This window comes from Mirounga leonina, unplaced genomic scaffold (assembly GCF_011800145.1).
Source record: "Mirounga leonina isolate KUSES-001 unplaced genomic scaffold, KU_Mleo_1.0 Mir_366, whole genome shotgun sequence".
In the NCBI taxonomy this organism is placed as follows: Eukaryota; Metazoa; Chordata; class Mammalia; order Carnivora; family Phocidae; genus Mirounga; species Mirounga leonina.
This window is the reverse complement of record NW_023270709.1, coordinates 15,914,707-15,927,425: the sequence shown is the minus strand read 5'-3', so window position 1 is coordinate 15,927,425 and position 12,719 is coordinate 15,914,707.

The following is a 12,719-nucleotide window of genomic DNA, read 5'->3' as shown; positions in this document are numbered from 1 at the left end:
AGTACCCAATAAATAGTGTTGATTTACCAATTTTGTTGATTAACCAAGCTAACTTAAGTAAACTTTTCTTCATTAATAGATACAAGTAAATACGCTTTTATTTCCATCCTTCCCCCCCACCACTGATCAAGTGCCCCTAAGTATTTTTAACAGATTGAAATCCATTTTGATCAACTTACTGTTATAAGGATTTGTGGGATTCTTCTTCTACTCTCTATAAATGGCTTCACTGATTTCTCAGAAGAGAAAATATTTATACCATGCTTTTGTGAATATACACTTACCGAATTTGTATCATGTCATTTCTTGCAAAGGAGAAATATTCAAATAAAGAATATTTAAGTTCAAAATAGCCAAACAGATTCACACAAGATTATGGGTTTTGGTAATTTTTTTTCAGCTCCAAAGCTGGCTCGTGGAAATCATCTAGACATGTTCATTTAGAAATAAGAACTTGTATGCTAGAATAAAGGCCTATGTTTACAGATTTAAATATGTATATTTATGTATAATTATGTAAAGCTATAGAGATAAAATATAAAAGTTGTACTGCTGTGATCTTGCCAATTGCCTAGAAGTGAAAAAAGAAAGAAATTTAAGCATCTTCATTACATAAAATTTAAGGGGTGTATTCGTTTTCTAGGCCTCTTATAACAAGTACCACTAACTGGGTTGCTTAAAACCACAGAAATTAATTCTCTCACGGGTCCAGAGGCTAGAAGTCCAAAATCAAGGTGTTGGCAAGGTTAGTTGCTCCTAAAAGCCTCAAGGAAGGATCTGTTCCATGCCTCTCTCCTAGCTTCTGGTGGTCACCAACAATCCTTAGTGTCCTTGACTTGTAGATGTATCACTTCAATTTCTGACTGTCTTCACGTGGCCTTCCCTCACTACATGTGTCTTTATTAACATCATCTTCTCGTTGTCTGTCTCTCTGTGCCTCTGTGTACTGTTGTTTATAAAGACCCCGGTCATTGGATTAGGGCCCACTTTATCACCTTAACCAATTCTCTCTGCAATAACCCTATTTCCAAATAAGATCACATTCTGAGGTTCTGGGAGGACATGAATTTAAGGGAGACACTCACTATTTAGCCCAGTACCAGGGGGAAATATAGATGAGTGAAAATACCTAGAATCACACTTCATAACATAGGGATATGCGCTCGGTCTATGCCTGGGATACAATATAAGATGTGGTATTTATCCTAAAACATTTTCCCATAATCTGGGTTGCTTATCTCTACAGTCTAAAATGAAATCAAATTTGGGCTCAAATCCATAGCACCCACTTTTCCGCAATTAACCTACTAAGTACCTGCTCCTCCCACCTGTTTAGCCTATTTTTCAGAAAAAGTAATTAATCATCATTTATGTGATAAGCACTATACCTAAGTGCTAAAGATAGAGTGATGAACAGGACAAGACCCCTGACCCCATGGAGTTTGCATTCTAATGGAAGGATGGATGTTAAATCGTTATGTATACGGTATATGTAACAAACTGTTGATAAGTTTTTATTACTCTGTGTATGGGAGATCCCCAAGACTACCTCCACATTCAGTAGTTAGTTCACTAGGAAGACTCCTAGGACTCAGCACACAGTCATATTCACCACTGATTTATTACATCAAAAAGAATACCAAGCACAATCAACAAAGGAAAAAGGCAGAGAGAGCGAAGTCAGGTAGAAACCAGGCACAAGCTTCCAAGGGTCCTCTCCCATTGGGATCACACAGGCTATGCTTAATTTCCCTTAGCTACGAGCTGTGACCACAGATGTGAAATGTTGTCTACTGGGGAAGCTCAGTAGAGACTCAGTGCCCAGGGTCTTTTTAGGGACTGATCATGTAGACAGCCTCTGCTTGACAGGTACCAAAATTCCAGACTCCCAGAAAGAAAGCAGGTGTTCAACCTAAACCCTTCTGTTTCTACAATCAGCTTAGGCACAGCGAGCTACTCCTGTCACTTAACAATGGGACCCCTCCTGAGACCTAAGCTCCCAGACACCACCCAAGTGCCAAGCTCGTAAGCAGGACTTTCCCAGACTACAATTTAAGCTTGCTGTATTAACTCTTTTCTGCATACCCTGAGATGCAGCAGGTTGTATCCAGCGTCAGCCAAACTCCCCAAAAGATCAGGATGCCACAGTCAATGAATGGGATCTGAGGAGTTATTTTCCTGGAGTCACACCTATCCCCCTATGCAGTCCCCTTTATCCCTGTTCCCTATTTGTATCTGGAGAGAGCAGCAGTAAAAAAGGACAAAATGGGGTAGAAACAGAGAGGAAGTGATTCCTTGTTCTGAGCCCAGCCCAGTTTAGAGGAGCTAACAAGTCAAGCAGAAAAGGTCATTGGGGGGCGCCTGGGTGGCTCGGATGGTTGAGCGTCTGCCTTCGGCTCAGGTCGTCATCCCAGGGCCCTGGGATCGAGTCCCACATCAGGCTCCCTGCTCCTTGGGAGCCTGCTTCTCCCTCTGCCTCTCTCTCTCTCTGTCTCTCATGAATAAATTAAAAAAAGAAAAGTAAAGGTCATTGGGAATGGGGGTAGGGCATGCTCTGGCAAGCCTGCTGTGCTGGGTCTCTCCCGGGCCTTGCAATGGAGATGAACTAATGCGCATGTCTCAGACAGGTCATGGTGAGGTAGGTGACGTGTGGTTGTAGTTGTGTGATGATTAATCATTTTCATAATATATAATTTTTGAAACAATATAGCAAAATGGCACCAGTAGAATTATGAGAAATGGTGCCTGGGACCTAAATATTAGATCCAAATGATATGGTTTGCAACATCTTAACATTCTTTTGCCCTAGTTTCTGGATGACTCGATCGGCGTTATAGGGGACTTGGTAAATTCTTATTCGGGGCTTCCTGTGATCTAAAGGACCTGGCCCTGGTTAGGCAGATTACATGACCATCAGCCTAGTGCATCTCTGATAAGAACACTGGGCTCTAAGAAAGCGTGATGTCTTTGGACCTCTTTGCTAAAATATGTATTTTGTGCTTATCACACTAACTTTAACATTTATAAGAGGTATTGCTAGGTGCTTGTTTTCTGCAGGACTCAACGCCCAGAGGTGGTAACTCCTGAAAAGTCGGGATCTGGGTAGGCTCCCAGTTACAGTGGGCTGAATCTAGAAGCGAATCAGCAGGCAGGGACCATGAAATGAAATTGATCAGCACTTGGAGGCGGCAATGAGATTTCCAACCCTGGCTTCCATGAGTGATCAGAATTAAAAGAAATAGACTGTAGTATTGTTCACTAAAGAACCAAGAGTGTGGGCGCCTGGGTGGCTCAGTTGGTTAAGCAACTGCCTTCAGCTCAGGTCATGATCCTGGAGTCCTGGGATCGAGTCCCGCATCGGGCTCCCTGCTCAACGGGGGGTCTGCTTCTCCCTCTGACCCTCTTCTCTCTCGTGCTCTCTGGTCTCTCATTCTCTCTCTCTCAAATAAATAAATAAAATCTTTAAAAAAAAAAAAAAAAGAACCAAGAGTGTGTGTGTGTCTGAGTGTGCGTTTTCTTTTTCTGGCAATATAAAAAAAAAAAAAATCTCTCTTATACTTTGTGGCAGAACTATTAGTTTCCTTCTAGCATTCATTTGCCTTTTCTTTCTGATAGGACCAAAACCCCCAGGTATTGGCCAGGTTAAGGCCACTCAAAATAAAGACTGTATTTCCCAGACTCTCTGTCAGCTAGGTTTGGCCCTTTAATCTGTTCTGGTCAATGGCATGTAAGTGGAAGTAACGTGTCAACTTCTAGGTCGTAGCCCTGAAGGGAAAAGGTACAGCCTTGCATTCTTCTTCTGCCTGCTTAGAGTGCGGGAATGTTGGGGGATTATCTTGGCAGATAATAGCACCATTCTAGGGTGAGTCAACCGGTTTGTCAACACCACAGAGCCACCATATCAACCCGATACTATTTAATCTTGTTCGCAGGTCTCTGTTTTAGATGCTGAACCTATATCCTAAAAAGCCCATATAAATAGTGATTTCATCTGCTCAGGATGCCATAACAAAATGCCACACATGGGGTAGCTTGAACAAAAGAAATCTGTTTTTGTCACAGCTCTGGAGCCAGATGTTCAAGATCAAGGTGGCAGCTGATTCAGTTCCTGGTTAGACCCTTCTTCCTGGTTTGTAGGGGACTGCCTTCTCTCTGTGTCTCCACATGGCAGGGAGAGAGCCGTGGTGTCTCTTCCTTCTCTTACATGGGCACTAATCCCATCAGGGGACTCTACCCTCATGACATTATCTAAACCCAGTTACCTCCCCAAAGCCCCATTTCCTTATACCATCACACTGGGGGTTAGGGCTTTAGCTTAAGAATTAGGAGTGCGGGGAGCCTGGGTGGCTCAGTTGGTTAAGCGACTGCCTTCGGCTCAGGTCATGATCCTGGAGTCCCAGGATCGAGTCCCGCATCGGGCTCCCTGCTCAGCGGGGAGTCTGCTTCTCCCTCTGACCCTCCCCCCTCATGCTCTCTCTCTCTATCTCATTCTCTCTCTCAAATAAATAAATAAAATCTTTAAGAAAAAAAAAAAGAATTAGGAGTGCGGGGGCCCATACATTCAGCGCATAATATTCCCCCTCTGGTTAAGCAGGAAATTAATCAAGAATCTTAAGTAGGTTAGCACGTTTGCAGGAGGATCAGAGTCAGGCTTGCTGGGTGCGGAGCTGGGAACATTTGCTGAACCCATTCTCCAGTACGCTGCCTGCAAAGACCCTGCAGGTCACACGTGGGACTGTGCACGAGACGCCGAACGGCCAACACAGCTGCCCCAGCTAACCGCCCTGCCACCGTCATTACCCGAACTGTGGTGCTTGGCTGCACGGGGCTCCCTTCCCGAAGTCTCACCCGGACACGTGTATCGACGGAGGTTAGGTCACGCATCTAACTGGCTTCTCTCCTGGAGAGGCAAGTAGGGCCACCATGCAGCTGGGGAAGCTAGGCACAGCATACTCGAAGGGCCGCCATATCCCTCCTGGTCAACTGAGCAGCTCCCCGTGGAGTCACATGGTGGGTGGATTAGAGGAGCGCTACAAATATCACGAATACACGTGGCCCCCAAATCTCAGAGACTTCAATAGGGTAGAGGCAGTATTTGCCACTCATGCCACAGCCACAGATCAGTCACGTGCTCAGCAGGCAGCCTTCCACGCGGTGGTCTGGGAAGCCTGGCTCCTTCCATCTGATGGGTTCCTCGTTCGGGTGGGCAGAGCAAATACCGGTGGTCGGCCTGTCCCATTGCATCGAAGAAGAAGGCGCACACAGCTCGTGCTCAAGGTGAGAGGCTGTCAGCGAGAAATGAGTCAAAGCCCTCACAGAACTACTTGTTCCAGCCATTACTGACCCCAGAGGGGAGGCTGAGAGGGTGTAAGGCAGCAGACAGAAGGTACCAGACACACCTCCACATCATTGCTTGCCTTCAAAGGACATGATTAAGGCTCACTCTGAATCCACAAATCCCTTGAGTTTTGTTGAACACCTAAATACACCTAATGTTGGGGTATATAGGACAAATGGCGGAAGTAACCTCAACGTCCTGGTCAGTCTTAAACCAGTCATAAGCCTCATCCAACTCCCCTTAGGTCTGGGATGTGGCAAAGCCACTTAACTCGGCCATCTTGTCATTTCCTGCCCTCGCTACACAGGAAGTCACTCCCCACAGTTCCCATGCTCTTCTGCAAATCGCTCTCTGCTGCTTCTGACATCCATTGTTTCTCCCTGATTCTTCCAGTTACCTTCTAATTGCTCTGCCTCTGATCTCATGCTCTCTTTCTCCAGTCCATCCTTTTCATGGCCCGCCAGCTACTTTAAACATTTAAAGTTGATCATGTTGTTCCCTGACTTGAAATCCTTCCATGGCTCCGTATAAATTTCTTCATTTGGCAAACAAGGTTTTCTTGAGCTTGCCTCTGCCCATCTCTCTAGTCCCATTTCTCTTTAGACCCCAACACAGACCCTAAGCTCCAGTCCTAACCAATTCTTCAGGGTTCTTTGAAGCATCAGTGTGGTCTCCTTACCTCCAGGCCTTTGTACACATTTCCTCTACCTACAATACCTTTCCAACTTTGTTCACCTTCTAGAATCTTTGTCATCTTTCAAAACATAGCTCCAGGTTCACCTCCTCTGGGCAGCCCTCCTTGATTTCCCAGTCTGAGCAAAAACCCCCCCTCCCCTGTGTTCCCCCCATAGCATCATGTGCATATATCCCCGTGGATGAAATATCATACAGTTGGATTAGTATGTCTCTGGGGTGTAGAAACGATGCCACCTTCATAGAAGCTCACCATCTCCGCCTTCCAAATTATTCTAGTTCTTTGTGACAGATGACATAGGTTGCATCCATATTCATTCCCTACTTTTGCCTCCCTCTTATGCTCTCTTCTTCTTGAGGCATAGGAAGTAAATACTTGACTTTTCAGCCTTTCAGTCGGGCATGGCCATGTGTGTCAGTTCCAGCCAATGAGACATGAGCAGTAAGCCCTGGAGAGGGCATCCCTTTCTGAAATAAAAGACAAATTATTACCATGGGAAGGTCTTTGGCCCCTTCACTTTTCTCTTCTCTTCCAGCCTGGAATGTGGTGGTAAGGTCTAGCGATGCTGCAGCTATCTTGTGACCACGAATCCAACAAGGCTAAGAATGAAAACCCCACACTGAGCTGTGCAGAGCAGGAAGACAAAAGGAATCTGGGTCCTTCATGACATTGCTGAGCACTGAGTCAGTCCCAAACTGTCAATCTCCAATTATGTTCTTTAAGTTAAAGAGACCCCAAATTGTTTGAGCTACCATAGGCCAAGTTATCTGTTATTTGCAGCCAAAAAGACTTCTAACAGACACACTACACTATGGAAGTATACATTTCTTACCACCTCAGATTCCTTGGATTTATATATATAATGACCCAAATGGGTACTATTTATTGAGCACATACTATACACCAAGCATGGTAGGAGGTTTTGACCATTCATTATCTCATTTCCATCCTCACCTAAGAGGTAAACGGTATTCTTACAACAGAATCCTCTTTAAGAATGGGATCATTCAGTGTGAGAGAGAGGAAGAACTTCACCTCGAGACACATAGTTACTAAAAGAGCAGCCACCATGGTCTTAACCCCCTTGCTATTCTGCAAATAACTCCAGGTATCAGATTTCAACTTGGGAGAGGTAGACAACATTCCAGGCTTAAAGCTTTTCTGATACCTGAGAATTGTCAATACAACAGAGCTTGGCTCATAATGAGATGTATGCCACCTGTCCACAAACAAAACTAGTGTAACCTAGGGAAACAGTGTTCTCATAAGAAGCTCATGGAAATTTGAGCAGTTTAGCCTTTCAGAAACCAACAAAAGGAACCTCTTTGGCTTTGAAATGCAAGGGAGCCTGGGCAGTCTAGATAGAAAATGTTTTGACAGAATATTCTACATGGTAAAGTCTCAAGAAATTTTGGAGTCATCAGCTGGTGCTGAGGAGGGAATTGAACTCTGGAAGAAAGAAGGTAGAGAGGAAGGGACCACAGTGGGGGCAGGGCTTGCTGGAAGAGAGAGAAATTCCCTCTAGTGGAGCAGAGCAAGAAAACTTAAAGGGAGAGCAATGAGCAGTACACAGTCTGATGTTGCTTTCTACTTATGCTGTAGTTATCCTCTGAAGCTTCAGGAACATCTGCTAGTCCAATAGCTTTGCTTTAGCATTGTTTCGGAGAAAGAAGAGAAGGGGTCATAGTCTCAGAAATCGACACATATTGACCAAGAACAAAATGAACACTGTTCCCAGGAATGATGAGATGACTGTTTCCAGCAGTGAATCCACCTGCACTGTGGATTGATTCTGTATTTTTCTTAGGTACACCAAATCTAGTAGACCCTTGGAAGGAGCAGAAGAAGGCCCAGGTAGGGGAGAAGGCCTGGAGGTTGAGTTCGATCCCCAACGGTCAATGATTTAATCAATCGTGCCTAAGTAATGACACCTCCATAGAACCCCTAAACGACGGGACTGAGAGAGCTTCCATGTTGTTGAACACAATCATGGTCCTGGGAGAATGGCACACCCAGAGAGGACATGGCAGCTCCCAGACCCTTTTCATATCTTGCCCTATGCCATTTCTTCCATTTGGCGTTTCTGGGTTGGATCCTTTTATAATCACCCAGTAATAAGTACTCTCCTGAGTTCTGTCAGTCATTCTAGCAAATTATAGAACCCCCAATGGATAGCCAGTTGGTCTGAATTATAGGTGACAACCTGTGACTTATGACTGGCATTTGAAGTGGGGGCTGTCTTGGGGGACTGAGCCCTTAAATGTGTGACACTAACTCTGGGAAGTTAGGGTCAGAATTGAATTGAATTGGGGCGCCTGGGCGGCTCAGTAGGTTAAGCGACTGCCTTCGGCTCAGGTCATGATCCTGGAGTCCCGGGATCGAGTCCCACGTCGGGCTCCCTGCTCAGCAGGGAGTCTGCCTCTCTCTCTGACCCTCCCCCCTCTCATGCTCTCTATCTCATTCTCTCTCTCAAATAAATAAATAAAATCTTAAAAAAAAAAAAAAGAATTGAATTGTAAGACACCCAGTTGGTGTCTGGAGTTGGAGAAGTGGCTGCTGGTGTGGAAAAAAAAATCCCCACACATTTGATGTCAGAAGTAGTGTGAGTAGGGATGCTTGAGTGGCTCAGTCTGTCAAGCATCTGCCTTCGGCTCAGGTCATGATCTCAAGGTCCTGGAATCGAGTCCCGCATCGGGTTCCTTGCTCAGTGAGGAGCCTGCTTCTCCCTCTGCCTGCCGTTCGCCCTGCTTGTGCTAGGTCTCACTCTGACAAATGAATAAATAAAATCTTAAAAAAAAAAAAAAAAGTATTGTGAGTACAAATGCTCTGAACCGAGGATAAAGTTACACAAAAGGATGGCACTGGATAGGTACAGCCCTTGAAGTCACTTGGATTTTGCTGGTTTATTAAAAATTGGATGATACTCCAGACCAGCACTGTCGAATAGGAACATAACCACGAATGTGAACTACGTATGTAATTTTAAACTTTCCAGTAGGCACATTTTAAGAAATAAAAAGAAATGCATGAAATTAATTTAAATAATGTTTTATTTAACCTACTATGTCTAAAATTATCATCTCAACATGTAACTAATGTTAGAGTGCTTGAGATATTTTATTCTTTTTTTTTCTACTAAGTCTTCGAAATCCATTTTGTATTTTATTCTGACAGCACGTCTCAGTGTGGACTAGCCCCATTGCAGTGTTCAACTGCAATGAAACTTATCTCCAGAAGGTTTAAAAGAACTGTACAACAATTTTTATGGCAATTTGCATAAAATATAGTATCATCTACTTTGATGTCTCCGTTTTTTGCAATTTTTTCTCCATTACGAAAGTAATATATGTTCATTTGTAGAATAGTTGATAAAGAAAAGTAAAAGAAAAAAATGAATCTACCCATAAATCCCCCTTCAGAAATAAACACTGTTAAATATTTTAATATGTGGGCTTCTAAAGTAATATATATTACTCTCTTAATAGGTAATTATATATAGCGTGTACAATATACAGGTTTCTTCTGCCATCCAAAAGTACAGCGCTCTTAGGAAACCTTTCATAAGGGGGAATCCCATAAAACAGTGAAGCAAAGACCACTAATTCACATGGAAAAGGTTTTGAGCCTGCCCAGACCCAAAAATTGACTTCTTAGGCTTTTCTGAGACTTTAGACACATCTCGTTAATGGACACACAGCATCAATCCAGGCAAACCCAGATACTCACAGACACAGTTGGACACCCTGGCATGCTGCTGGGTGTTATTTGGGGCCGCTCTGGCTACTTGGAGTGCATGCTGCCTCTTGACCAGTTCCCTGCAAAGCAGACGCTGAATGCTGTTAGCTTTTGCCTTTTTCTGTAAAAGCAAAAACCCTCCTCAGATTTCTTTCAGTTAGTGAACACAGGTACTAACATGGGATAGTTACACCATGCAAAATGGTGTAATGCGAGCTTTCGAAAAATGGGCGATACTTATAATAATAATAAATGCTATCATTACATTAATAATATAGTAATTGTACATAATACTATAGATCCTGGTATAGCATTATATATAATATATAATATTAGTAATACATATATAACAGATTGAGATTGTACAATACATGCAGTATTATTTGCTTGCTTTTTCACTTTTGAAGGAGTTGTATGCCCAAACCGAGTTCATCTTTTTCTGCACAATCAAAATATCAATACAGTTTTCATCAGGGGGCAGACAAACATCAATTTTTCAGTCCCCACGGTTAAATAAATTGTGTTTATTCCCAATCCTGGGTTATCTATGTTTCTTCTGTCACCGCAGGTCTGGGGGCTTCTCCCCTCTCCAAAGGTGTTTTACTCTTTTTTCCTTCTCACTCAAGTGTTTTCAGCCTAATTCATTTCTCATCTACATTACCATTGCCTCTCTGGTCTCCGAGTCCAACCTCTTCCATTTCAATCCATCCTGAGTATCAGTGCCAGACTAATCTTCCCAAAATGCCATTTTTCAGCTATTGGGGGAAGGCAGGTAAAACGGGGGATTGAACAGCCAGCTTTGACCCTCTCTAACAGAAACATACTCCAGGGAAATTTTTCCTTCCAATGGAAATACAATTACTCGTCCTTCACCTCCTCCTCCCCACCCAATCCATCATGGTGAAGCAAAGTCTGTTGATTGATCTGTCAATCAACAAAACCTCAAAAAGATATTAGCCCAGTCTAAGAAAGGCTATAGGCAAGCTCAGCTGAGCTCTCCCCTGTCAGTACCAGGACTTTAAGCTACAGAAAAGCAGAGCCCGAGCGTAGTTCAGAGTGTAAGACGAACAGGTCTCACATAAAAATGAGAAAACAATTTTTGAGGAGAGATCACCCGCATCCAAGTAAATTAAAGATCTGGCTAGAGCCACCTACATTAAGTATTAAAAACATGAAAACAGGGGCGCCTGGGTGGCTCAGTCAGTTAAGCATCTGCCTTCGGCTCAGGTCATATCTCTGGGTCCTGGGATCGAGCCCCTTGTCGGGCTCCCTGCTCAGCGGGGGGTCTGCTTCTCCCTCTGCCTCTCTCTGCCCCTCCCCCAGCTCTCTCTCTCTCTAGTCCTCTCAAATAAATAAATAAAATAAAATAAAAAAAACATGAAAGCATGCTGCATGTGTTATGAAAATATCTTTTAAAGGAAGAGAAAGAAACAAACAAGATTAGAAAGAAAGATCTAGGGGGCGCCCGAGTGGCTCTGTTGTTAAGCATCTGCCTTCGGCTCAGGTCATGATCTTGGGGTGCTGGGATCAAGCCCCGTGTCAGGCTCTCTGCTCAGCAGGGAGTCTGCGTCTCCCCCTTCCTCTGCCCCTCCTCCCCGCTCATTCTCTCTGTCTCTCTCTCTCAAATAAATAAATTAAATCATTAAAAAAGAGAGAGAAAGAAAGATACAGAACCCAGTGTCAAAGAAAATATAATTCAAAGGAGAGAGAATAATTTTCTGTAGTGGTTTCTCTATAAAGCAACTCAATAAAAATACTGAGTTTTATAAAATAAGAACTCAAAGAGAAGAAACAAATGCAATAAATAATGGAATTAAATAAATAAAATCTTTTTTAAAAATTTTGACACAAAGTAAATATTTTTATATTGATAAACTTTTCTCAGTTTTGGTGTTTAATATCCACAGAATTACCAGTGTTAGGAATTAAAACCACGTTTCACATATGTGGTGTCTTGAATGTACGTCCGTACGCATTTAAGAAGAAGATGTAATATGTGTTATTTAATATTACAAAACATTCCTCAATACCCTGTGCCATTATTGTGAATAATGCTCTAATTTTTTACTGTTTCTGAACCAAAGAATTGGATGCAAAGAGAAAGATGACAGGATGCTTGGCCTTGCCAGCAGACAACACTGCGTTAGGCAAGAGTCTCATGGATTCATCATATCTGAGACTAAGTATTAGATGAGTTAATTAACTGGTGTTTTATTTTTCCTAAAGACTTCAGCTCAAATCCTTCTCATACTCCTGAGCAGCGTCCAGCTCTGAAATGATAGCCAAGGCACAAAAGGCTTCCTGGCATTTGGCCTTCTTCAGTGCATTTGAAGAAACATTTCCTTGGGGCCTGAGAAGGGTCATTTATGAGGGCAAAGTTTAGGGTTATGGGTTTCACTGTGCCAGAGCAGGGCACTGGAAGGCAGATGCCCAACCTACTGAGCCACCCAGGTGCCCCCTGTGAGTCTTCTTTAACATATGAAAATCCTTTTTTGAAAATCCTTTTCCTGGGTGGCTCAGTCGTTAAGCATCTGCCTTTGGCTCAGGTCATGATCCCAGGGTCCTGGGATCGAGCCCCGCATCGGGCTCCCTGCTCCACAGGAAGCCTGCTTCTCCCTCTCCCACTCCCCCTGCTTGTGTTCCCTCTCTCACTGTCTCTCTCTCTGTCAAATAAATAAATGAAGTCTTTTAAAAATTAAAAAAAAAAGAAAGAAAGAAAATCTCCCTTTTCCTCACCTCCCCTAACCCCATAGTATATAATCAGCCACCCCTCACAACCCTGGGGCAGCAGCTCTTCCTGCCCACAGGTCCTGTCCCCGTGCTTTAATAAACCAGCATTTTGCACCAAAGATGTCTCAAGAATTCTTTCTTGGTCGTCACCTCCAGACCCCACCCCACCAAACCTCACCTATATTCCAAAACCACATCATTGGGATCATGACCTGAGCCGAA